General features: G+C 45.4%; 1 long non-coding RNA gene across 1 annotated transcript in view; it reads right to left on the bottom strand.

The window, feature by feature from the left end:
* Nucleotides 1-2973: 2973 nt before the first annotated feature.
* LOC136578796 (uncharacterized) overlaps nt 2974-25882 on the bottom strand; it is a 93988-nt gene continuing 71079 nt past the window's right edge. Inside the window, exons 2-3 of the long non-coding RNA XR_010786661.1 lie at nt 3796-3874; nt 2974-3076 (exon numbers count right to left, since the gene is read on the bottom strand). This is a non-coding gene — a long non-coding RNA (uncharacterized lncRNA). The remainder of the gene's footprint in view (nt 3077-3795; nt 3875-25882) is intronic.

Below are 25882 nucleotides of genomic sequence, written 5' to 3'. Positions count from 1 at the left end.
ACGGCCCGGGTCACAGCTGGGATCCGCTGCGGGCCTCGACAAGTGGATTCTACATACGGCCATGTGAGTCCAGTGTTATTCAGATCGCTACCTGTAATACGTAATTTACAAGAAGCCCCGGGGACGCTCGCCTTCCTACAGTTCCCGGAGCAGCTTGTTGAGCGCCTTCTGCGTAAGACCACTGCACCTCAGCAAGCTTACAAAGCCTCACAGACCACCATTTTACACCCCATCCCAGCCACTGGGGTCAAGAAATACCCCCCCAAAAAGCATGAGAGGAGGAGGGATACCCGATTTTATTGCCCCATGTGCCCATTCCAACCAGCCTCCGTAATTACTAGAGATGAGCGAGCACCAAAATGCTCAAGTGCTCGTTACTCGAGTTGAACTTTCAGTGATGCTCGAGAGTTCGTTTCGAGTAACGAACTCCATTGAAGTCAATGGGCGACTCGAGCATTTTTGTATATGACTGGTGCTCCGCTAAGGTTTTCACTTGTGAAAATCTTAGCAAATCACCAAAATCATGTAAAAAACACAGAAATGGATAGGGCAGGCGAGGAGCAACATGCAGGGCTGCATTTCGGGCTCCGAGGTCTCACTATTAAGCCACAATAGTGGCAAGAGTGAGACCCCCCCCCCCACTGTCAGAATAAAGATCGTTCTCCCCTGCCACAGCTGTAACAGCTGTGGCAGAGAAGAATGATGTTAACCCATTGAATTCAATGGAGCCGGCAATACAGCCGGCTCCATTGAAAGCAATGGGCTGCCGGTGAGCGCGGGATGAATTTTCGGGAAGGGCTTAAAAATATAAGCCCTTCCCTGAAAAAGAAACATTTTAGTGCAAAACAAAAAAAGAATTAAAAAAAAACTTACCTCTCCGCCGCTGCTGTGACTCCCGCGGGCAGGAAGAACACATCTGCCACATGCGGCAGATGTATCCTTCACCAACGCTAGTTAAAAGAATTCCCTGCTGCTACATCTGCCACATCTGTGGCAGATGCAGCAAAAGAAATTCCTCAGTTCTCAACCGCAGCTGTCACACAACAGCTGCGGTAGAGAATCCTGCTGCCGGCATCCTGTCAATGGCTTTTCAGGGAAGGGCTTCATAAGCCCTTCCCTGAAATGCCATTTAAATTAGTGCAAAAAATAAAAACAAAACAATTCTCACCTCCCTTCAGTTGCCGGGGCTCAGCCGCGACTTCTAGGGCTGTCCCAGGCTCTGTAGTTCTGAGCTATCAGCAGCCGGGGATTTAAAATCCCCGGCTGCTGATAGCTCAGCAGCGCTACAGAGCCGGGGACAGCGGCAGAAGTCCCCGCTGAGCCCCGGCAGCTGTTACTGGCTTTGCAGGGAAGGGCTTCATAAGCCCTTCCCTGAAAAGCCTTTTAAAATAGTAAAAAAAAAAAAAAAATAGGTACTCACTAGAGATGAGCGAACGTACTCGGATAGGCACTACTCGTCTGAGTAATGTGCCTTAGCCAATGGCAGATAGCTCTTAGCAGTTCAGCAACACAGTGCAGGGGACAGCAGGAGAAGACGCGGCTGTGCCCCGGCAGCTGAAGGGAGGTGAGTACTAGAGATGAGCGAACGTACTCGGATAGGCACTACTCGTCCGAGTAATGTGCCTTATCCGAGTACCTCCCCGCTCGTGCTGAAAGGTTCGGGTGCCGGCACGGAGTGGGGAGCTGCAGGGGAGAGCGGGGAGGAACGGAGGGGAGATCTTTCTCTCCTTCTCTCCCGCCCGCTCTGCCCCGCTCCCCGCTGCGACTCACCTGTCAGCAGCGGCAGCTCCCGAACCTTGCTGCACGAGCGGGGAGGTACTCGGATAAGGCACATTACTCGGACGAGTAGTGCCTATCCGAGTACGTTCGCTCATCTCTAGTGTTCACACTTATGCAACCTCATTATTTTACTTATTTTTATTTTTCAACCCTAAAATATTTCAGTTTGTTCTTCAATGGAATTGCACAGATAACGGGTCGCATTTAAGGTGGAAAAAAATCTGAAAAGATTCATCTTTGTCTGAATTTTAAAACATAACAAAATCCACTGTAGGTTTTTTTTCTAACCCCACATACCGTGTTTTCCCCCAAAATAAGACACTGTCTCATTAATTTTTGCCCCAAAAGAGGCACTAGGTGTCATTTTTGGGGAATGTCTTACTTTACTTACCTAGCAGGCTCGGTCCAGGTCCCTCCCGCTGCTCTCCACAGCTCCGACACAGTTCCCACAGTCTTTGGCCGCCCATACAAGATCACTTCCTGGTTATGGGATTCATAAATTCTGCCTCCACAAAGCAATGAATGTGATTGGTTCTTAGGACACTGCTCAGCCAATCAATGCAGCTCTCGTTGAACCAATCACAGCCATTGTGTTGTGGAGTCGGGATTTCTGAATTGGCTGAGCCGAGGCAGAATCAGACATAATGCGGGATTTATTATGCCGCGGCTCAACCAATGCATAATTCCTCCACAACGCAATGGCTGTGACTGGTTCATCGAGGACTGTGGGAACCATGCCAGAGCTGTGGAGAGCAGCAGGACGGACCTGGACTGAGCCTGCTAGGTAACAAATTCCTACTTTTTTTAATGTAATGCAGCTAGGGATTATTTTCGGGGTAGGGCTTATATTTCAAGCCTCCCCCAAAATCCTGAAAAAACAGGCTAGGGCTTATTTTAGGGCAGGTCTTATTTTCAGGAAAACAGGGTACATATAAATATATGGTATGTCCCAAGTATAATCCTGCACCCTTCCATGAGATATTAGGTTATTCACACCTCTACATGAGTCCACTTGAGATTTATAAGGATTAAACTGAATATGTAACACACCGTATATTTTCTTCCAATTCATAGTAAACTATCAAGGCGAGAGAGCAACATAACATGACAACTTTACAGGAAATGGAAATATTACATTTCACCATGTACTAGACTCCATCCATAATGTAGGAAAAATCATTTTTCATGCTCTAGTTCTCTTTGATAAGCCTTTGTGACTGAGTAAAAATGAAATAAAGAGCTGGCTGGAAATGTTCACTATTAAGGGAATCTGTAAGTGTGGGATGATACGGGGGATCTGTAAAATTAAACAGAAAATATGTAAGTCAGAGGTTGAAGCCCACATTTCAATAAGACAGTAATAAATCTACCTGAATTACATTTCGTCAGCTAGAAGCTAATCTCTGAATGTTAAGTACTTGCAAATTTGTACAGTTTGCTTGAAATGTTGCTCTACATCCCTTATCTTGGTTTCCCAGACTGGTTTTAGCACTATGATACCCAAATATCAATCCACACATTTTTGAGATGAGGATATAACAATTTAGCCATATTTAAGTACATGTAACATGGATCACAACATCCCTACACATTTCAGCTCACACCATTATTAAAGGGGTTGTCCAAGTCTTAGGTGCTGTGCAAAATATAATCACCATGCAGTAACATATCAAATAGGCTTATACTCACCTCTCCCTGCTTCCGCTGTGTCCTGCAGCTAGTCCGGGTCTTCCCTCTGATGTCACATTTACGGGGCGTCACAGGTGCTGCAGCCAATAACAGAGATCAGAGATGCCGAGCTCTGTTATTGGCTGCAGTGCCTATGACATCCCATAAACTGGGCGGTGCTGCAGTCAGTAAACAAACACCAGAGTGGGGGACCCAGAGGCACATCGGGTCATAGCGAGCGGGAGCGGGAAAAAGGTGAGCATGAGACTATTTGTTATGCTACTTCCTGGTAATTAGATAGATATGAGGTAGATAGATAGATAGATAGATAGTAAAAATTTGTTTTACCTGTAATTTTTCTTTCTCAAGTCCAAAGGCAGCACAGAAGACTTATTTTGCCCACAGTCTCCTCCATAGGCCCGCCCACCTGGATTAGTAAATGAGAACAATTAATAAGCTAATTACCATAACAGAATATAAGAACCCATGGAGACAGAAAAACAATGTGCAAAAAAGAATAGCCTGAACCTTCTTTAAATGCAACAGGTTTTTGGCTGAGGATATTCGTGCTACCTTTGGACCCAAGGAAAGTAAAATTACAGGTAAGCAAATTTTGACTTTCCTTGTTGTCCTCCGGCAACACAGATGGAATTTGAATAGCAAAAAAAGGGTGGGACTAATCTTCCAAGACAGCACTGAGAACTCCAATGCCAAACTCTTAGTTGCCTGAATGTCAAACTTCTAGTGCTTGACAAATGTATATGCAAGGTCTAAGATGCAGCATTACAGATGTTCTGTAGTGCAACTCGAACATTCTCTACTCCATGACGTGAATGTGGACCTTGTGGAACGAACCTTGATAGGGAAAAGAGGAGACATTTCCTCCACATTATATGCATCACTGATAGTTGGTTTAATCTACCAAGTACCTTCGATGCTTTAAAGCCTTCGTCGGACAGGCAAACTGTAAAAATAGATTTTCTGCTTGTCTGAAAACATCAGTCTTTCACGGACGTCTATAGCTCTTTTTGTGTCTAAGATATGTGGACTTCTTCAGACTCATCAGTTGGACGAGGATAAAAAACCGGAAGACATGCTTCTCTTTTAAAGAAACTATATCAACAATTTTTTTTGTATTAATTAAAACTAGATAGTGAAACATTTTCCATTTTTCTAATTGTAGAATTATTTATTCTGTTGTCTGTACATGGCTATGGGGGCTGATATCTTTCCTGAGCCACATTTAACAGCATTAAGAGAATTTAGAGATATGCTTTACAGCAGCCTCATGGGCTATTCACACAATGAACACGAGCTGACCCATTGGAAAACAGTTCTAGACATGTTTATGACCTGTGCAGAGGTCATTTTGTAGGGAGGGTGAGTAGATAGTCACAGCTTATCACCAGTTGTGAATAGTGGATCCTATGTTATCTGTTAATAGAATTATGGTCCTTTTAGATGAGCCGATTCTCAGCAAATGAGTGAGTGACATCACTGCTAGCTCGTTTGCTCTCTTGCAGCCTATTTAGACAGGCAGATACATTGTTTGCTCATTCAAATGAGAACGATCAGTATTTAAACCAAACAATAATTGAATTAGTCAATGATGTTTTAACCCTTTGCAATCCAATTTTGGATTCAGGGTTTTCCTAGGGTGTTTTCTCTTTCTGCCATTATACAATGGCACCATCTGCTGGTTAGAGCCAGTACTGTGGTATGTGACATGCTGGAGAGGCCCCCCAACAACAGAGCGGACAGTAATATACAGTAAGAATACCCTGCCGGATGTCTTCCGACATCGGAGCTGTACAACTTTCAGTCAGAATGTCTTCAGACGTCAGACAGTGGATTGGAAAGGGTTAAAGGCCCCCATGAAATCAAGGATGAATGAAAAACGAATAATAATCGTTCATCCTTTAGTCATTGACTCATGGTAAGACTGAATCATTATTCGTCACTTTCGCTCATTTGAATAATAATCGCTCTGTCTAAAAGTACCTACACTATTGTAATTCTGCCTGTGAGTATAGTGAGATGACTGCTGAAAGGTTTTCACATCCTTAGGGCTTATTTCCACGAGCGTATATCGGCTGGCGTTTTCACAGTCGGCTGATATACGCTTCCATTTAAGTAATCCCCCCTTCCCTCCCACTCACCGTCTCTCTGCCTCTCTCCTCCAGCCCTGCGTTTGCAATGGGAGGGGGCGGTGTGGGGGCAGAGCTAAGCTCCATTCTGTCCCACCCACTCCCATTACTGGCTATGGATAAGGGGTGGGGAGGGAGCTTAGCTCCTCCCCTGTCCACTACCATTACAAACCACTCGAAGGGGAGAAGAGAAGCAGAGAGCCAGTGAGTGGGAAGGACAGCGTATATCGGCTGGGCGTGAAAACCCTTCCGATATACAAATGTCTGACTAAGCCCTTAACAGCATCTAGAGATGTGGAGTCAGATTTTATGCCACCTACCTACTGGAGTGAGATTGTGACAAATTTTGTGACTTTCTCTAAATCCTGGCCCAGCAGCACGCTACACCCACTTTTCACTGCACTTTTAAAAGCTGATGTGCATTGTGCATATGGTTAATCAATGTGCCCTACAGCAGACTAGACATTAGTATAGACTAAAATACACCAGAAATAAAGATACAAATACATGGGCCAGAGTGCAGTCTCTTTTTAGATTCGGCCCCTGACATTGTGAATGTATTAGGTTGGCGGTCCCTGACGCTCACTATCAATGGGAGACATCAGACTTGATTGACAGTAAGAAGGAAATAGAAGTCAACATGACAATGAGGACACAATAAAACGCACAGTCTTTGTCTACAAGTTTTTATAATCTCTATTATGGTAATTAACTTGTTAATTGTTCTTGTTTAATAATCTAGATGGGAAGTCATAGACATAGGCAGGAGACTGTGGACCAAATATCCCTTGTGTACGGCTAAAGGAAAGAGACATATCTGTACATACTAATCTGTAATTACAATATGATGCAACACTTTCTATCAGCAACTCAAATAAAATTAGCATTATACTATCCTTCCTATAAAAAGCAATGCTGTCAGAAAATGCCGCAGATTCAGCTTTTTCACTATAAGATTTCCACTTGGTTTCTATGCAGCTTACAGTCTTTTATACTGTAATTTCCAGGTAGAGATATGCTATGTGGGTAATTAAGAGCCTCTAGAGGTTTCAGTAAAATGTCCTTTCTCCGTTGTTGTTTCGAAAAATGCTTTCTCCTGGCAACTTGTGAGACATATACATTATACTTTGAGAAAGCCTCTCCATATGCGTCCGTTCCTACACCTAATATTTACAAATCTTTTCTAAGACATTGTGGTTAAGTTACAGTAATTGGCAAATTGTTCACTGAATGAATGAAACAGATTAAAATCGTTTTTATAAACGGTCCTGAATTAATAACACGGTTCTTCTAGCACATATATTCCTGATATCATCAGTAATAATTGTGGAACTGTTATACAGTATTCTGTATGTGCTTTTTAATAGACTGTTGTCTGAATGCTCTCTATGATTCAAGGCAACAATTACTTTCTAAATTGGTCCTTTTGTGGGTTTATTTTTGTGAAGTCTAAGTTAAGTAAATGTGTGCAGTCCTTGTTCTGTTGCTCATATTTGTGTTACTGTTTTTCCACATTTAGGCTGGTGGATCTTAGTTGAGTAAACATATTAGTGTGATTGTCAAATGTACAGTACAGTGTTGTCAGCTATACACTTGTTTGGCGAGTTATTGAACTATAGGTTAAAATACAAAGCATTTTTTAGGCTGGGTTCCCACAGGACGGTAATCTCATGACTTGACCGCACCAAAAAGCCGCGAGATTTCCGCGGGAGAACCGCAGCTTTAAAACCCGTGGCATTTCGCTGGTTGCCGGCATTCCATTGCAGCTTTCTCTCCTCATTGAGGGGAGTGAGGCCGCAATGGAAAAAAAAAAGAATTGACATGCTGCAGCTGTCAATTCCACTCTGCCCCGCTTTGCCGCCCCATGTGGATGAGATTTTTGCAACATCTCGTCCACATGGCTGGCTAATCCTGGGATCAGCAGCCGCGGGCGGATTTGCTGCACAGAAATTCCGCAAGGGATTTCCATGGCAAATCCGTCCCGTGTGAACTGAGCCTTACTTGAATTTATGTTAGTGGTAGACAATTAGCAGCCCTCAAGTAGTCTTATGACCTGCAACGTCTTTTTTCTATCATAGAGTCATTCTATATGTGACAGAGTAGAAAAAGGTCAGAATGTGTACTGTTTCTCCTTGGGGAGAGCGCTAAGTAGGCAATGCTCTGCTACAAAATGTAGTATGTAATTGGGAGATGGTACAATGCTTCACCACCTATTGAAAGGCAGCTTCCCTATAAATCAAGGTCCACTGTGGAATTTCCGAAGTGTCTCTGTACGCATCCACATGAAGAAGTTGGGTGACACTTCTTCAAGTCGATCAACGTATAAACTCTTCAGAAATTCCGAACGTGGCTAAATCCACGGGTGGGTCTGCAACAAAAACCACTGCAGAATAGCCACAAATTTCTGCCCCAGTTTTACGAATGGATTTCAAGAGGAAAATCCGCCAGCATAATCCGCCATGTGAACATGGCTTTAGGGCTTTCACATGAGCGTATTCTACACACAGGTTTTACGCACGTAATATGCGGTCACAAACTTATATCACTTTAAACCATGCCTCTCACACACAGAGCATGGAAAGAATGTGGCATGCACTATCTTGGTCTATGTTATGTGATAATTAGAGATGAGCGAACACCAAAATGTTCGGGTGTTCGTTATTCGTAACGAACTTCCCGTGATGCTCGAGGGTTCGTTTCGAACAACGAACCCCATTGAAGTCAATGGGCGACCAGAACATTTTTGTATTTCGCCGATGCTCGCTAAGGTTTTCATGTGTGAAAATCTGGGCAATTCAGGAAAGTGATGGGAATGACACAGTGACGGATAGGGCAGGCGAGGGGCTACATGTTGGGCTGCATCCTAAGTTCACAGGTCCCACTATTAAGCCACAATAGCGGCAAGAGTGGGCCCCCCCCTCCCAACAACTTTTACTTCTGAAAAGCGCTCATTAGCATGGCATACCTTTGCTAAGCACCACACTACCTCCAACAAAGCACAATCACTGCCTGCATGACACTCCACTGACACTTCTCCTGGGTTACATGCTGCCCAACCGCCCCCCCTCCCCCCCCACAGCGCACACCAAAGTGTCCCTGGGCAGCCTTCAGCTGCCCTCATGCCACACCACGCTCATGTCTATTTAGAATTGCGTCTGCCATGAGGAGGAACCGCAGGCACACACTGCAGAGGTTGGCACGGCTAGGCAGCGACCCTCTTTAAAAGTGGCGGAGCGATAGCCCACAATGCTGTACAGAAGCAATGAGAAATAGAATCCTGTGCCACCGCCATCAGGAGCTGCACACGTGGGCATAGCAATGGGGAACCTATGTGCCACACACTATTCATTCTGTCAAGGTGTCTGCATGCCCCAGTCAGACCGGGCTTTTTAATTCATAGACACAGGCAGGTACAACTCCCTATTGTGAAGTCCCTGTCGACCCACAGCATGGGTGGCTCCCTGGAACCCACCGGCGGTACACAGAAATATCCCATTGCATTGCCCAACACAGCTGAGGTAGTAATGTCGTGCTTAATGCAGGTGGGCTTCGGCCCACACTGCATGCCCCAGTCTGACTGGGGTTCTTTATAAGTGTACAGATGTAGTAAAAAGTCCGTGTGCACCTACAGCATGGGTGGGTGCCAGGAAGCCACCGGCGGTACATAGAAATATCCCATTGCATTGCCCAACACAGCTGAGGTAGTAATGTTGTGCTTAACCCTTTCCAATCCAATTTGTATATGGTTTTCCTAGGGGGCTTACTCTTTTTCTGCTGTTATACAACGGCGCTATATGCTGGCTAAAGCCAGTACTGCATGAGCTGACACGTAGGATAGGCTCCGACAGCAGAGAGGCTGGCAATATACAGTAAGAGAACCCCGACGGACGTCTACCAACAACGGAGCTGTACAGCCTTAAACCCTAATGTCTTCAAAGGTCACACAGTGGACTGGAAAGGGTTAATGCAGGTGGGTTTCGGCCCACACTGCATGCCCCAGTCAGACTGGGGTTCTTTACAAGTGGACACATGTAGGTTAAACTCCCTGTGGACCCACTGCCTGGGTGGGTGCCAGGAAGCCACCGGCGTTACATAGAAATATCCCATTGCATTGCCCAACACAGCTGAGGTAGTAATGTCGTGCGTAATACAGGTGGGCTTCGGCCCACACTGCATGCCCCAGTCAGACGGGTTCTTTAGAAGTGTACAGATGTATTAAAAACTCAGTGTGCACCTACAGCATGGGTGGCTCCCTGGAACCCACCGGCGGTACATAAAAATATCCCATTGCATTGCCCAACACAGCTGAGGTAGTAATGTCGTGCGTAATACAGGTGGGCTTCGGCCCACACTGCATGCCCCAGTCAGACGGGTTCTTTAGAAGTGTACAGATGTATTAAAAACTCAGTGTGCACCTACAGCATGGGTGGCTCCCTGGAACCCACCGGCGGTACATAAAAATATCCCATTGCATTGCCCAACACAGCTGAGGTAACGTCAGCTGTAATGCAGGTGGGCTAAAAATTAATTTGATTACACTGTAGGCGAGGGCCCACAAAAATTGCTGTATCAACAGTACTAATGTACATCCCAAAAATTGGCCATGGCCAGCCAAGAGGGCAGGTGAAACCCATTAATCGCTTTGGTTAATGTGGCTTAAGTGGTAACTAGGCCTGGAGGCAGCCCAGTGTAACGAAAAATTGGTTCAAGTTAAAGTTCCAATGCTTTTAAGCGCATTGAAACTTATAAAAATTGTTCTGAAAAATTATTTGAGTGAGCCTTGTGGCCCTAAGAAAAATTGCCCGTTCAGCGTGATTACGTGAGGTTTCAGGAGGAGGAGCAGGAGGAGGAGGAGGAGGAATATTAGACACAGATTGATGAAGCAGAAATGTCCCCGTTTTGGATGGTGAGAGAGAACGTAGCTTCCATCCGCGGGTGCAGCCTACGTATTGCTTACGTATCGCTGCTGTCCGCTGGTGGAGAACAGAAGTCTGGGGAAATCCAGCCTTTGTTCATCTTGATGAGTGTTAGCCTGTCAGCACTGTCGGTTGACAAGCGGCTACGCTTATCTGTGATGATTCCCCCAGCCGCACTAAACACCCTCTCCGACAGGACGCTAGCCGCAGGACAAGCAAGCACCTCCAGGGCATACAGCGCTAGTTCAGGCCACATGTCCAGCTTCGACACCCAGTAGTTGTAGGGGGCAGAGGCGTCACCAAGGATGGTCGTGCGATCCGCTACGTACTCCCTCACCATCCTTTTACAGTGCTCCCGCCGACTCAGCCGTGACAGGGGAGCGGTGACACAGTCTTGGTGGGGAGCCATAAAGCTGGCCAGGCCCTTAAAGACTGTTGCACTGCCTGGGATGTACATGCTGCTCGATCTACGCACATCCCCTGCTACCTTGCCCTCGGTACTGCGCCTTCTGCCACTAGCGCTGTCGGCTGGGAATTTTACCATCAGCTTGTCCGCAAGGGTCCTGTGGTATAGCAACACTCTCGAACCCCTTTCCTCTTCGGGAATCAGAGTGGGCAGGTTCTCCTTATACCGTGGATCGAGCAGTGTGTACACCCAGTAATCCGTCGTGGCCAGAATGCGTGCAACGCGAGGGTCACGAGAAAGGCATCCTAACATGAAGTCAGCCATGTGTGCCAGGGTACCAGTACGCAACACATGGCTGTCCTCACTAGGAAGATCACTTTCAGGATCCTCCTCCTCCTCCTCCTCCTCCTCAGGCCATACACGCTGAAAGGATGACAGGCAATCAGCCGGTGTACCGTCAGCAGCGGCCCAAGCTGTCTCTTCCCCCTCCTCCTCATCCTCCTCATGCTCCTCCTCCTCCTCCTGTACGCGCTGAGAAATAGACAGGAGGGTGCCCTGACTATCCAGCGGCATACTGTCTTCCCCTGCCCCCGTTTCCGAGCGCAAAGCAGCTGCCTTTATGGTTTGCAGGGAATTTCTCAAGATGCATAGCAGAGGAATGGTGACGCTAATGATTGTAGCATCGCCGCTCACCACCTGGGTAGACTCCTCAAAATTACCAAGGACATGGCAGATGTCTGCCAACCAGGCCCACTCTTCTGAAAGGAATTGAGGAGGCTGACTCCCACTGCGCCGCCCATGTTGGAGTTGGTATTCGACTATAGCTCTCCGTTGTTCATAGAGCCTGGCCAACATGTGGAGCGTAGAGTTCCACCGTGTGGGCACGTCGCACAGCAGTCGGTGCACTGGCAGCTTAAAGTGATGTTGCAGGGTGCGCAGGGTGGCAGCGTCCGTGTGGGACTTGCGGAAATGTGCGCAGAGCCGGCGCGCCTTTACGAGCAGGTCTGACAAGCGTGGGTAGCTTTTCAGAAAGCGCTGAACCACCAAATTAAAGACGTGGGCCAGGCATGGCACGTGCGTGAGGCTGCCGAGCTGCAGAGCCGCCACCAGGTTACGGCCGTTGTCACACACGACCATGCCCGGTTGGAGGCTCAGCGGCGCAAGCCAGCGGTCGGTCTGCTGTGTCAGACCCTGCAGCAGTTCGTGGGCCGTGTGCCTCTTATCGCCTAAGCTGAGTAGTTTCAGCACGGCCTGCTGACGCTTGCCCACCGCTGTGCTGCCACACCGCGCGACACCGACTGCTGGCGACATGCTGCTGCTAACACATCTTGATTGTGAGACAGAGGAGGAGGAGGAGGAGGAGGGTGCTTTAGTGGAGGAAGCATACACCTCCGCAGATACCAGCACCGAGCTGGGGCCCGCAATTCTGGGGGTGGGTAGGACGTGAGCGGTCCCAGGCTCTGACTCTGTCCCAGCCTCCACTAAATTCACCCAATGTGCCGTCAGGGAGATGTAGTGGCCCTGCCCGCCTGTGCTTGTCCACGTGTCCGTAGTTAAGTGGACCGTGGCAGTAACCGCGTTGGTGAGGGCGCGCACAATGTTGCGGGAGACGTGGTCGTGCAGGGCTGGGACGGCACATCGGGAAAAGTAGTGGCGACTGGGAACTGAGTAGCGCGGGGCCGCCGCCTCCATGATACTTTTGAAGGACTCCGTTTCCACAACCCTATACGGCAGCATCTCAAGGCTGATGAATTTTGCGATGCGGACGGTTAACGTTTGAGCGTGCGGGTGCGTGGCGGCGTACTTGCGCTTGCGCTCGAACACTTGCGCAAGCGACGGCTGAACGGTGCGCTGAACTACACTGCTGGATGGGGCCGAGGACAGCGGAGATGAGGGTGTGGGTGCAGGCCATGAGGCGGTAGTGCCTGTGTCCTGAGAGGGGGGTTGCATCTCAGTGGCAGGTTGGGGCACAGGGGGAGAGGCAGGGGTGCAAACCGGAGACGGTGAACGGCCTTTGTCCCACCTTGCGGGGTGCTTGGCCATCATATGTCTGCGCATGGTGGTGGTGGTGAGGCTGTTGGTGTTGGCTCCCCGGCTGAGCTTTGCGCGACAAAGGTTGCACACCACTGTTCGTCGGTCGTCAGGCGTCTCTGTGAAAAACTGCCAGACCTTAGAGCACCTCGGCCTACGCAGGGTGGCATGGCGCGAGGGGGCGCTTTGGGAAACACTTGGTGGATTATTCGGTCTGGCCCTGCCTCTACCCCTGGCCACCGCACTGCCTCTTGCAACCTGCCCTGCTGATGCCCTTGACTCCCCCTCTGAAGACCTGTCCTCCTGAGTAAGCGTTGCACACCAGGTGGGGTCAGTCACCTCATCGTCCTGCTGCTCTTCCTCCGAATCCTCTGTGCGCTGCTCCCTGGGACTTACTGCCCTTACTACTACCTCACTGCAAGACAACTGTGTCTGATCGTCATCGTCCTCCTCACCCACAGAAAGTTGTTGAGACAGTTGGCGGAAGTCCCCAGCCTCTTCCCCCGGACCCCGGGAACTTTCGAATGGTTGGGCATCAGTGACGATAAACTCCTCTGGTGGGAGAGGAACCGCTGCTGCCCAATCTAAGCAGGGGCCCGAGAACAGTTCCTGGGAGTGTTCCCGCTCCTGAGCAGGTGTCATTGTAGTGGACTGAGGAGGCTGGGAGGAAGGAGGAGCAGCAGACAGAGGATTCGGATTGGCAGCAGTGGACGGCGCAGAACTGCGGGTAGACGATAGGTTGCTCGAAGCACTTTCTGCCATCCAGGACAGGACCTGCTCACACTGCTCATTTTCTAATAACCGTCTCCCGCGTGGACCCATTAATTGGGCGATGAATGTGGGGACGCCAGAAACGTGCCTCTCTCCTAATCGCGCAGCAGACAGCTGCGACACACCTGGATCAGGAGCTTGGCCTGTGCCCACACCCTCACTTGGCCCTCCGCGTCCTCGGCCACGTCCACGTCCACGTCCTCTAGGCTTACCCCTACCCCTCAGCATGCTGTATTACCAGTGATTAGATTTCCCAGGCAGGAAATAAATTGGCGCAAGACTGCAGGCCAAATATAATTTTTGCCCTTTTTGGAAAACGAAAGGCCCCACTGCCTCTAGTGAATGAATTATCTAAGTTTAATAACTGTGCTGTGTCCCTGCTTATGTGTCACAGAACGTGAGGGTAGCAGAGTTATTATAACTCTTGGAGAGCAGGTATTTTTTTTCCCAATTAAGGAAAGCAAATGGCGAACCCAGCAGTAAAGCGTAGCTGGGTGCGTATGATTTAGCAATGTTTTTCACGCAGCTCACACGTCTACACAGGCGTAAGGACGGACACAGGCTGGACAAATAGATTTGTTTTCAGTTTTTTCCCACCAAAAGGCAGCACTGCGTATATTCAATGAACCTGAGAAGTTTAATAACTGCGCTGTGTCCCTGCTTATGTGTCACAGAACGTGAGGGTAGCAGAGTTATTATAACTCTTGGAGAGCAGGTATTTTTTTTTCCCAATTAAGGAAAGCAAATGGCGAACCCAGCAGTAAAGCGTAGCTGGGTGCGTATGATTTAGCAATGTTTTTCACGCAGCTCACACGTCTACACAGGCGTAAGGACGGACACAGGCTGGACAAATAGATTTGTTTTCAGTTTTTTCCCACCAACAGGCAGCACTGCGTATATTCAATGAACCTGCGAAGTTTAATAACTGCGCTGTGTCCCTGCTTATGTGTCACAGAACGTGAGGGTAGCAGAGTTATTATAACTCTTGGAGAGCAGGTATTTTTTTTCCCAATTAAGGAAAGCAAATGGCGAACCCAGCAGTAAAGCGTAGCTGGGTGCGTATGATTTAGCAATGTTTTTCACGCAGCTCACACGTCTACACAGGCGTAAGGACGGACACAGGCTGGACAAATAGATTTGTTTTCAGTTTTTTCCCACCAACAGGCAGCACTGCGTATATTCAATGAACCTGCGAAGTTTAATAACTGCGCTGTGTCCCTGCTTATGTGTCACAGAACGTGAGGGTAGCAGAGTTATTATAACTCTTGGAGAGCAGGTATTTTTTTTTCCCAATTAAGGAAAGCAAATGGCGAACCCAGCAGTAAAGCGTAGCTGGCTGCGTATGATTTAGCAATGTTTTTCACGCAGCTCACACGTCTACACAGGCGTAAGGACGGACACAGGCTGGACAAATAGATTTGTTTTCAGTTTTTTCCCACCAACAGGCAGCACTGCGTATATTCTATGAATAATAACTGTGTTGTGGCCCTGCCTATACAATTCTTTCCCTGCAGTATCAATGGAGGGTGCAATGCTCTGCAGAGGCGATTTTGAGAAGCCCAAAAAAAATGCAGCACAGCCAACAGCAGCCTGGACAGTACTGCACACGGATAAATATGGCCCTAGAAAGGACCGTTGAGGTTCTTGAAGGCTACACTCACTCCTAACACTCTCCCTGCCTATGCAGCACTTCTGTCCCTAATGCCAGGTGCAACGGTCTGCAGAGGCGATTTTGAGAAAAAAAAAAAAATCCCACTGCTAACAGCAGCCAACACACAGCTATCAGTGGCCCTAATAAGGACCTTTGGGGGGTCTTGAAGCCTACACTAACTACCAATTCTTTCCCTACAGCAGCTCCGGTATAAACAGCACTGTCCCTCATCTAACTCACACCGCATCTGAGGCGAGCCGCGGGAGGGGCCGACTTTTATATTAGGCGAACACCTGATCTCGCCAGCCACTCACAGCAGGGGGGTGGTATAGGGCTTAAACGTTGCAGGGGGAAGTTGTAATGCCTTCCCTGTCTTTCAATTGGCCAGAAAAGCGCGCTAACGTCTCAGGGAAGGAAGTGAAAGTAACCAGAACACCGCATGGTGTTCGTCACGAATAACGAACATCCCGAACACCCTAATATTCGCACGAATATCAAGCTCGGACGAACGCGTTCGCTCATCTCTAGTGATAATGTATAGGGATTTGTCGGCATGCAGCAGTACGCAATGAATTGATACACACATGGGAAATGGTCGTGTGAGAAAGCCCTTAGCTTGATTGAGACCTCAGTTACATGAGCGCATCGGCACCCAGACACCGGCGCCGATGCGCCCGTGTGACTGACACCAGCAGACGGACGTACCTGCAGACGGCTGTCTCTCTGCAGCGCCGGAGAAAAGAACATGTGACCGGCTTCATTGCCGGTCAAATGTTCTTTCCTCCGGCGCTGCAGAGAGACGGCCGTCTTCAGGTAAGTCTGTCTCCTTCCTGCAGTCACACAGGCGCATCGGTGCAGGTGTAAGGGGGCCAATGCGCCCGTGTGACTGAGCCCTAACATACAAAGTTGTAACAGTCAAACCACAAAATAAGGAAATAAGAAGGAGCCTAAATGAAATTGTAAGACTTTATGCTTCTCTAAACAAAAATAATAAAACAGTCAGCCTTTCAAGAAAAATGGTCAATGAGTCATGTGATTTTAACCCCTTCCCGCTGCAGGGCGTAAGTTTACGTCCTGGGAGCGGGGTACTTCCCGCAACAGGGCGTAAACTTACGTCCTGGAGATAGCGCGGGATCACATATGATCCAGCGCTATCCCGCAGCGGGAGCCGGCTGTCAGTCACAGCCGGCGTCTCGCTGCAGCAGCGGGGGGACATCGGAGATGCGCCCGCCACTTTTAACCCCTTCCCTGCCGCGATCTAAGTAGATCGCGGCAGGGAAAGAGTTCACAGAGGGAGCGCGGCTCCCTCTGTGTCTCCGGCCAGAACTCGCGATGTCATCGCGAGAGCCCGGCCTGTCACCATGGCAACAGGACGCCAGACACTGGCGTCCTGTATTGCCTATGCCTGAGATCGCTGTATGAGCGATAAGGCATGGGAGAGCAGTAGCTCTGCCATGCCTTATACCAGCGATCATCAGGACAGTGGTTAAAGTCCCTCAGAGGGACACAAACAGTGTAAAAAAAGAAAGATTTAAAAAATGAATTAAAAAAAATGTAAAAAAAAAGAGTAAAAAAACCATTTTTTATGCTTTTTCTCAGATTAGCATAAAAAAAGGTAAAAAAAAAATAAAACCCCACATATTTGGTATTGTCGCATCCGTAACGATGCGTACAATAAGTTGCACATGCTTTTGATTGTGCACCGAAAAAAACGCTAAAAAAAAAGCTAAAAAACTGAGGCAAAATGCTCATTTTTAGCATTTTGCCTCACTAAAAACGCAATAAAAGTGATCAAAAAAGTCGTATGTACGTTAAAATGGTACCAATAAAATCTACAGCTCGTCTCTCAAAAAATAAGCCCTCATAGAGCTCTGTACATCAAAAAATAAAAAAGTTACGTGACTTTGAATGCAGCAATTTAGAATAGAAAAAAGATTTCCAAAAAAAAGGGTTTTTATTGCAGAAAAGTGGGAAAACCTAAAAAAAATGTTAGAATTTTGGTATCGTTGTAACCGTACCGGTCTGCAGAAAAAATGGAAAGTCTCATTTATGCTGCATGATTAACGGTGTAAAAAAAAAATAAAAAAATCTATGGCAGAATTGATGCGTTTTCTCTCTCTGCTATCATTAAAAAAAAAAAAAAAAATTTACAATATAGTCTATGTACCCAAAATTGGCATCGATAAAAACTACAGTTCGCCACGCAAAAAACAAGCCCTCATACGGCCGCGTCCACGGAAAAATAAAAAAGTTATGGCTTTTGAAAAATGGAGATGGAAAAATACCAAAAAATCGCTTGGTCCTCAACGCCAAAATAGGCCATGTCATGAAGGGGTTAAAGTTGCTTCCCATCTGACAATCATTCCTAACCTTTACTTATAAGTATTGTTCTATAAGTGATTGACCAGGGCCTACAGCTGTGGAGTCCACTGGATCTATAAGTGATTGACCAGGGCCTACAGCTGTGGAGTCCACTGGATCTATAAGTGATCGACCAGGGCCTACAGCTGTGGAGTCCACTGGATTTATAAATGATCGACCAGGGCCTACAGCTGTGGAGTCCACTGGATCTATAAGTGATCGACCAGGGCTTACAGCTGTGGAGTCCACTGGATCTATAAATGATCGACCAGGGCCTACAGCTGTGGAGTTCACTGGATCTATAAGTGATCATCCAGGGCCTTCAGCTGTGGAGTCCACTGGATCTATAAGTGATCGACCAGGGCTTACAGCTGTGGAGTCCACTGGATCTTTAAGTGATCGACCAGGGCCTACAGCTGTGGATTCCGCTGGATCTATAAGTGATCGACCAGGGCCTACAGCTGTGGATTCCGCTGGATCTATAAGTGATCGACCTGGGCCTACAGCTGTGGAGTCCACTGGATAGCCTGCTCCATGGGCCTACAGCCTCAGCCTAAGAGCAGCTTCACACGAACATGTTTGCATGCGTATTTCTGCATGCTATGCACAGAGAATAGAATCTATTGATTTCAATAGGTTCAATCTCATTACTTTTTTTGCGCCTGCATTTCGAGCGAATGATATAAAAAAATGCAGCATGCTCTATTTTTGTGCGCGCCAAATGTCCCCAGAATAGTCTATGAAAGGAATACAAATGCTCACTCAATATCCACACAATTGCACAATATGCTGGGCATTTCTACAAGAAAAAGAACATGTCTGGAATGCAGCCTTTAAAATCACGATGAGGGTGTGTCTGGCAACCATGTGAATTGGTCCTGCCAGTGCAAGTAAAAGTACAGTAATATGTAAAAAAAAATGTACTCTAAAACTCATCGTTCACAGTGCAAATTCACTGCGCTTACACGAGCGTTTTTGCACATACGCTTGTGGGAAGGCATCCGAAGTTTGTAGCAACATGTAACTCCGCACTTGTGTTATCCTTCAATCACAAATGTCCAGCAATGTTCACATTTTGGTTTTTACTATTAAATAGTTTCTATGCAAAACAACTTTCGAGTTCCCGAATTGGCTGTGCTTTATCCAGTCTTTAAATGTTGGCTATGTTGCTTGGATAATCTCTTCGTTTTGGGCACCAAGTGATCTGTGGTTCATTTGAAGAATTCGACATAGCTCCTCAAGAATCTCATCTAAAAAATCTTGAGATGTTGGTTCAATTCTTTGACAACCCAGGGTCTCCGTTCCTTGGAGGATTCAACTCGGGAGTGCGTCATTCCTACTGGATTCCCAGAATCACTGACTGACCACAGCCTGCAGATGATTAATGTTCTTAAATATGGTCTCGTGCTGCCAGCTGACTACTTGCAATCATTGCATCAATGAAATAATGAATGGATTTCAGATGATTCTTTAAGCATACACTGATATATATTTTTAATGTGCCAGTGTGACCGAAACAGTTGATGTATCTAAGTTCTTATTTTAAACATTCTTTGGCAATGAATCAGGTGCTGGCAAATTAAGAATCAGACATTTTGTGTCTTGCAAATCTTTGTCCGACAGTGGTGGATATAGACATGCATTGTACTTGGCAGGTTCCAACCAATGATTAACGTTAGTAACATGATGTAGTAAAGATCTCCATTGTAGAACTAGTTTTTCCGCAGGCTTTTGAGGACCACAACGTTTGTTTTGTTTGTTGGCTAAACCCAACTGGCAAGTATTTGACAACCTTTTCTTTTTGATGCAGATAGGATTTTGTTTTGCACCAACTTGGCCAAATGTCATACATCGAATTTGTGATTTATCCTTGAATACTTTTCACATGGAAACATGTCGACCTGTAGCTATGATTTCAATATCAACACCAAAGAAAATCAATATTTTCCTGAAAAGCTAATTATGCTTGAGGGTTTGACCTGTTCAACTGAAAACAAACATATTTTACGTGTTGCTACATCCATCAGAGAGTAAACACAATCTTTAGTTGAGAAATCAGGACTAACCGTCCCCAGTTAGATAGGATGGGGATGCTTTTAATTTATTGATAATACTTTCTTGTTCCTTTTCCCAATTATAGTGCATTGCAGGGAACACTAATTGCTATGTAATGGCTTGACTTTGCAATGCCTTGTAGTTTTCAAATGTTAAAGTTTTGCACTTTTAGGAAACTAGAACCACTTGAATAGCTCTGCTGCCAATATTAGGACATTACAAAGTGGTCTTTTACCCTCCTGTGGTTGACTGTCTCACAATTTTTGCTTATGTCCATTCATACACTTGACAGTTACCGTGATCATACTGCCAATACAAGTCTCTCGAAAGCCAACCAATTTATCTGTGGCTTGTCATGGTATTAGAGTTATCAGATATCTCAACAAGCAATTGAAAATCATATATTTTGGCTCCATGTGTGACTTTCACATTAGCCTGCTAGATCATTTAAATCACCATCGAGATCCAGATCATTATTAGTGCTCCTTGTAGATCTCCCGGTGGTATCTCAGGCAATGTAAGATAATTGAAAAGTGTAGTCACCTGTATTGACTACAGTTTTTGCAGTGGGTTCTTCTTCTTGTGATGAAGGGCTCATCGACAGTTTGCACATAGTTCTTCAATGTATCTTTGGAAAGTGTGAAGATTATGAAGAAAAGGTGCATTTGCTGTATCAGTAGTTATATTTGTTTCAGGTGAAGAATAGGAGGAAAACACTGAAGTTGATTTGATGGATTGGTAATGACTTTGTTAGCCTTCCCCTCATTAGCGCTATTTTTCTTTTTCATAGGAGCTGCATTATCAGAAAATACTGTTTGTGTCATGATGGTGTGGTTGCTAATATACTAGAGACAAATTGGTAATATACAGTATTGTATGTGTAATTATGGTTCGTGTACTGGCACAGGGAATAACAGTTGAGGGTAGGGTGATAGTAACCAGGGGAGTGGGCATTGCTGTAGACATTGCCCCACTTAATTCTCATATTTGTATATGTTTAATCATTTTTTTTCTTAAATGGCTGGGATGGCATCCGGTCGAAGAGTACATTGATATTCATTATAGGTGTATTGGTTGCAAGATGTAAAGAACACTTGCTACATGAATCAAACACCTTCCCTTCAAGCATGTTTTGTATCATATGATCAAGGTTTGCTGCAAATTGACCCTTTTGAATAAGCCACTATCTTATTCTCTCAGGATTAGCATGAAAAGCATGGAGACTTATGGATGGGTTGTGCCTCTTACAATTGGATGAGCATCCGCATACAATGCAGTTTGGCATTCTGAAAATAAATGTATGAATTACAATCTGATAATCATTACAGTTAAAGGGGTTGTCTCGCGAAAGCAAGTGGGGTTATACACTTCTGTATGGCCATATTAATGCACTTTGTAATATACATCGTGCATTAAATATGAGCCATACAGAAGTTATTCACTTACCTTTCCTGCGCTGGCGTCCCCGTCTCCATGGCTCCGTCTAACTTCAGCGTCTAATCGCCCGATTAGATGCGCTTGCGCATAAGGGTCTTCTGCCTTCGGGTCTGCCCGGCAGCAGCGGCGTTCTGGCTCCGCCCCCTTGTACGTGTCATCACGTAGCTCCGCCCCGTTACGTGTGCCGATTCCAGCCTCCTGATTGGCTGGAATCGGCACACGTGACGGGGCGGAGCTACGCGATGACGAGGGGCGGAGCCAGAACGCCGCTGCTGCCGAACCGAGCCGAAGGCAGAAGACCCTTCTACGCAAGTGCGTCTAATCGGGCGATTAGACGCTGAAGTTAGACGGAGCCATGGAGACGGGGACGCCAGCGCAGGAAAGGTAAGTGAATAACCTCTGTATGGCTCATATTTAATGCACGATGTATATTACAAAGTGCATTAATATGGCCATACAGAAGTGCTGAACCCCACTTGCTTTCGCGAGACAACCCCTTTAACATTATTTCATTTAACTGGAAAGAAAAAAAAAATGTATAGAAAGTTGGTGTGAAATGTAAATAAGTCCAACATATAACTTCCGTGACATGAAGTACCTTTTCAAAGGGCGAATATTGCTTCAATTTTCACTGGAAACAGCAAAATTGGACGATAATCACCCTATGTACACACAGATGCTGGCAGGGCACTAAGCCAGAAATCACTTACTTGTCAGCATTGCTTGGTTTTTAGCAGAACTAAAAGCCAAGCGACTATTGACCCATGTAAACAGGAGCCGCTCCATTTATGAACGACTGCTGTTTACCATGAATTGTGATGGGCAGCTGGAACAATCTCCAACTGCTCCACCTCCATTCGCTTAAATGACTTTTGCTCCTGTGTTGTCATGTTGTGCTCCTGGGACCTGTTGTACTATGGGTTTCCAGGGGCACTATTCCACAGGTGTGGGATGACTGAGCTGGCTGGATGTGTATTGCTCCAGTCAGCCAATCACCACCCATCTGCTGCACATAAATACCAGCCCCTCTTGCTAGAAGGAGCTGGTCATTTATCTTTCTTCTCGTTCCCTCTCAGAACCCTGGTGTATGGAATCATGAATGTTTTGATTGGTGTTCCTACATGCATGAGGTTCTGGGTGGAATTCTCTTGTCTGTTGGTGTGAGCAATGTCCTGTTTTGCTTATATGTCGTTTATATGTCGTACCATCTATGGCGAGCCAGGCAACTAGGTTCAAGCGTGGGGCCATCCCTACTGGGATGATCGCCCTGCTTGCAGGCAGGACTTATTGGGGTCTACGTTGTCTTGTTAGAGTAGGGACTTACAAGACAACGAGGACCCTTGTCGTGGGCTCGTGAGCTTAAGTATCTTGGCCAAAATATGAACCAATACCTTGTATGTAATTGGGCTATTCCAATTCCATCTGCTTATGCTTGTTGGTATTTTAGGTAAGTGTTTTGGTGTTTGTCAGTCATTGCTGGATGTCTGCTTGCAATTCCCATTTGCAGTTCACTTTATTTTGGTTTGCAGTCATTGCACGCTTGAAGCGGATGTGATAGTTGGCTTATATATATTATTGTCAGCTAGAAGCCGTATTGCCAAGACCTGGAAATGTACTGACACACCTTCTTTAAAAGAAGCCTATAACTTCAACCATGCATATAAATTGGAACTGCTCTATGTAGCTAGAAACATGCAAAAAATAAAAAATAGATAAGTGGGCACTATGGCTAATATTCCCACAGTTAAACTTATCAGAAAAGACCCATTTACACATAACGATTATCGCTCAAAATTCGCTCAAAAGCCATAGTTTGAGCGATAATCGTTGTGTGTAAATGCTCCCAACTTTCACTCTTCGACTGAACAATGATTTTTAGGTGAGCATAAAATCCATCATTTAGCCGTAGAGAAGATAACACAGACCGCATGCTGTGTTTGCTATACATGGTGCTGTATTCTCCATGGGAGCTGCTGATACATTGTATTCAGCAGAAAGCCTCTGGCAGCCCTTGGCAGAACAAAGGAGCTGAATGCAGAGAACAGACTACCTGCTGTTCTCTGCATGCAGGTCCTGAAGGTTCATTTACATGCAAATGAAGGTGATAAGCTGCTAATGGACATTAGTTGCCATTAGCAGTTTATGCAAAACAATCAGTTGAACAATTATCTTTGTGTATAAATGGACTTAAAGTCTTTTTTAATTCACTTATAAAGATCCTTTAACCCATAAATCCCTTATTTCTTTTACACTTTTACAATGAAAATGTGCCTGAATCAGACAATGCCATAATCCAAAAAACATATATGCAAATTTGGATGTTCTAACCTATAATCAGCATTGCATTTATTAATTTACTTGCTCTTTTTACACTAAAAGAATAGTTGAAATTTTTTCTACTGCTCAATTATTTGTTCTAAATGGATACATTTGCCTCTTTGACCACTTCTGTATGAACAAACATACCAAATACAATTTATCTTGTTCTTTATATACCTAAAACTTTTCTAAAAACTTTCTGCAAAAAATGTATTTGGAACAAAACTTTTTCTGTAATTATTAAAGTCAATACAATAATGGACTAAAAAAATAATGTAAAAAGGAGGTAAAAGATGGATGTTTGTCTTCTTTATAATATGCTGTATAACATCTTATGGATTATTTGTATTGTAATTAGCAATCAATAACTTAAAGGGGTTTTCTAAATTATTACTTTTATATAGTTTTGGGCCCCTATGCCCAAAACTATATAGAAGAAATATACTCACTGCATTGCCAAACCACTGCTTTGCTTTCTGGCACTGCGTCATTAGACAGGTGACATCACCAGGCCAGCAGCTAATGCAGAAGCCCTCATGCAGATTTACAGGGCGTTACTGATGATGTCCCTGCCAGCCTCTCATTGAAATAATCCACATCACCACTTCAGCTGATGTAAATAGAAGACCAGAGCAGTGGTGATGGGGGAGCAGCATGCAGCTGGAGGTGAGTTTGGTGGGGGTTTTTTAACCCCTTATGTGTACCCCCCAACTACCACCAATATTGTGGACTCATAAAACCTTTTTAAACTGTAGTGTTCCAGTATAGATGTTGTATCATTTAGAAATTCAAAATGACCTCCAAGAAAAAGAAAACTTTTTTTTTTGTTAATTCTTTATAGGAATCACTCAATTCGAACTCCAAAATTTACAAAACACTGGAACTGTACTTTAAAGTGTGGACTGTTAATTCTTTTTGCATATTTTGGAGCACTTATAATTGGGCTTTTTTTCTGAGTTATGAAATATATATGGATATAAAATGAACACCTTCCTGTAGGCCAAGCCACATACATAACCTCACTGCTGCAAGACAAATGCCTATACAAGAAGAACAATTCTGCAGTGCTCAGCTTTATATTGATGATGAGTAAGGGTTACCTGGAGCACTCTCAGTACAGCTACTCATAATAGAACTAGGCTGGCTGCCAGGAAACCTTCACAAGGAGAACAGCATGTGTTGAAGATTATTGTGCTTGCATGATAACACATAGCTGCTGAACTGCAGTGCAACAGCCGAAAACATTTGCCTAATATTTACCTCTATCACTCACTATATTGCTAGAATCAACACTTATGTTAGGGCTTAAATGAATCTTGGAATATTTCAGAACTTTTTAGCTTACTGCAGATATAGTCTTACATTTTCTGTAACCGTATCTTGATCTCTTCAGACACTTATCTTTTTTAGGGAAACTTTTCAAGATTATAAAGTCAATAGGCTGCATAAAACTCGGTGACAAAGATCCAGCACATTCTTTTTCCCCTTCCCAAAAAACGAAACAAAATTAAAAATGTACAATGAATTTTCTTTCTCTTTGGAGAGCCCATTATCAAGAGTGGTTACTATAAAGGTATCCACTAATACCCACAAATATTGGGGGTGTGGAGTTTTCAGCCTTAGGCCTTATTCACATGACTGTATATACACAGTTATTTAGCTGCATCCAAAAATCGGGCAAAACCCCCAATCATCTGAAGCATTGAATCCCAATGCATTTATCCAGATGAGCGATTTTTAGCCAATTTAAAAAAATCACGTCAAAAATAGAATATCGTTGGCCGTGTTTGGTCACCGATTTTATTCACTTCGTCCAAAGATAGGTCTTGCCCTATCTTTTGCCGAAATACGCTGGAGGCTCCCATAGGCTTCTATGGGAGTTGATAAAAAGGGAGTGGGAAGGAGTTTAGCTGGGACAAATGCTGGTGCAGTAACACAGCTGGCTCTGCTTAAGCATTAGCAGTCATTCGAAGGATTTCTGTCGATTGAAGGGTTTCCGCGCTGTAGCGTATTTTTTTGCCGATATGCTGCAGCTGTCCGTGTGAACGACAGAAAATATGTGGCTAAAGATCAGGACATGATTTTCATCAATTCTTCATCCATGCAATTTTTCAGCGTGTATATTGTTTATATTTACTCTTTGTTCTTTCTACAGCAATGAAGGAGTGAAACCCCTCTCAGTGCTCACAGCCTGGCTGCAGCTTAAATAGCAATTACTCTTCTATTTAAGTGAGCTGGGGACCCTCCCTCTTTGCCTTAGAATTGATGCATGTTTGATGTGTGTTTGTCTCTTGACACTCAGCATTTCTAGTTTGCCTGTTTCAGGTCTGTCTTGTCTTTT

Source organism: Eleutherodactylus coqui, chromosome 9 (assembly GCF_035609145.1).
Source record: "Eleutherodactylus coqui strain aEleCoq1 chromosome 9, aEleCoq1.hap1, whole genome shotgun sequence".
Taxonomy (NCBI): domain Eukaryota; kingdom Metazoa; phylum Chordata; class Amphibia; order Anura; family Eleutherodactylidae; genus Eleutherodactylus; species Eleutherodactylus coqui.
Note: the sequence above shows the minus strand (reverse complement) of the source record. Positions and strands in the feature narration are given on the sequence as shown.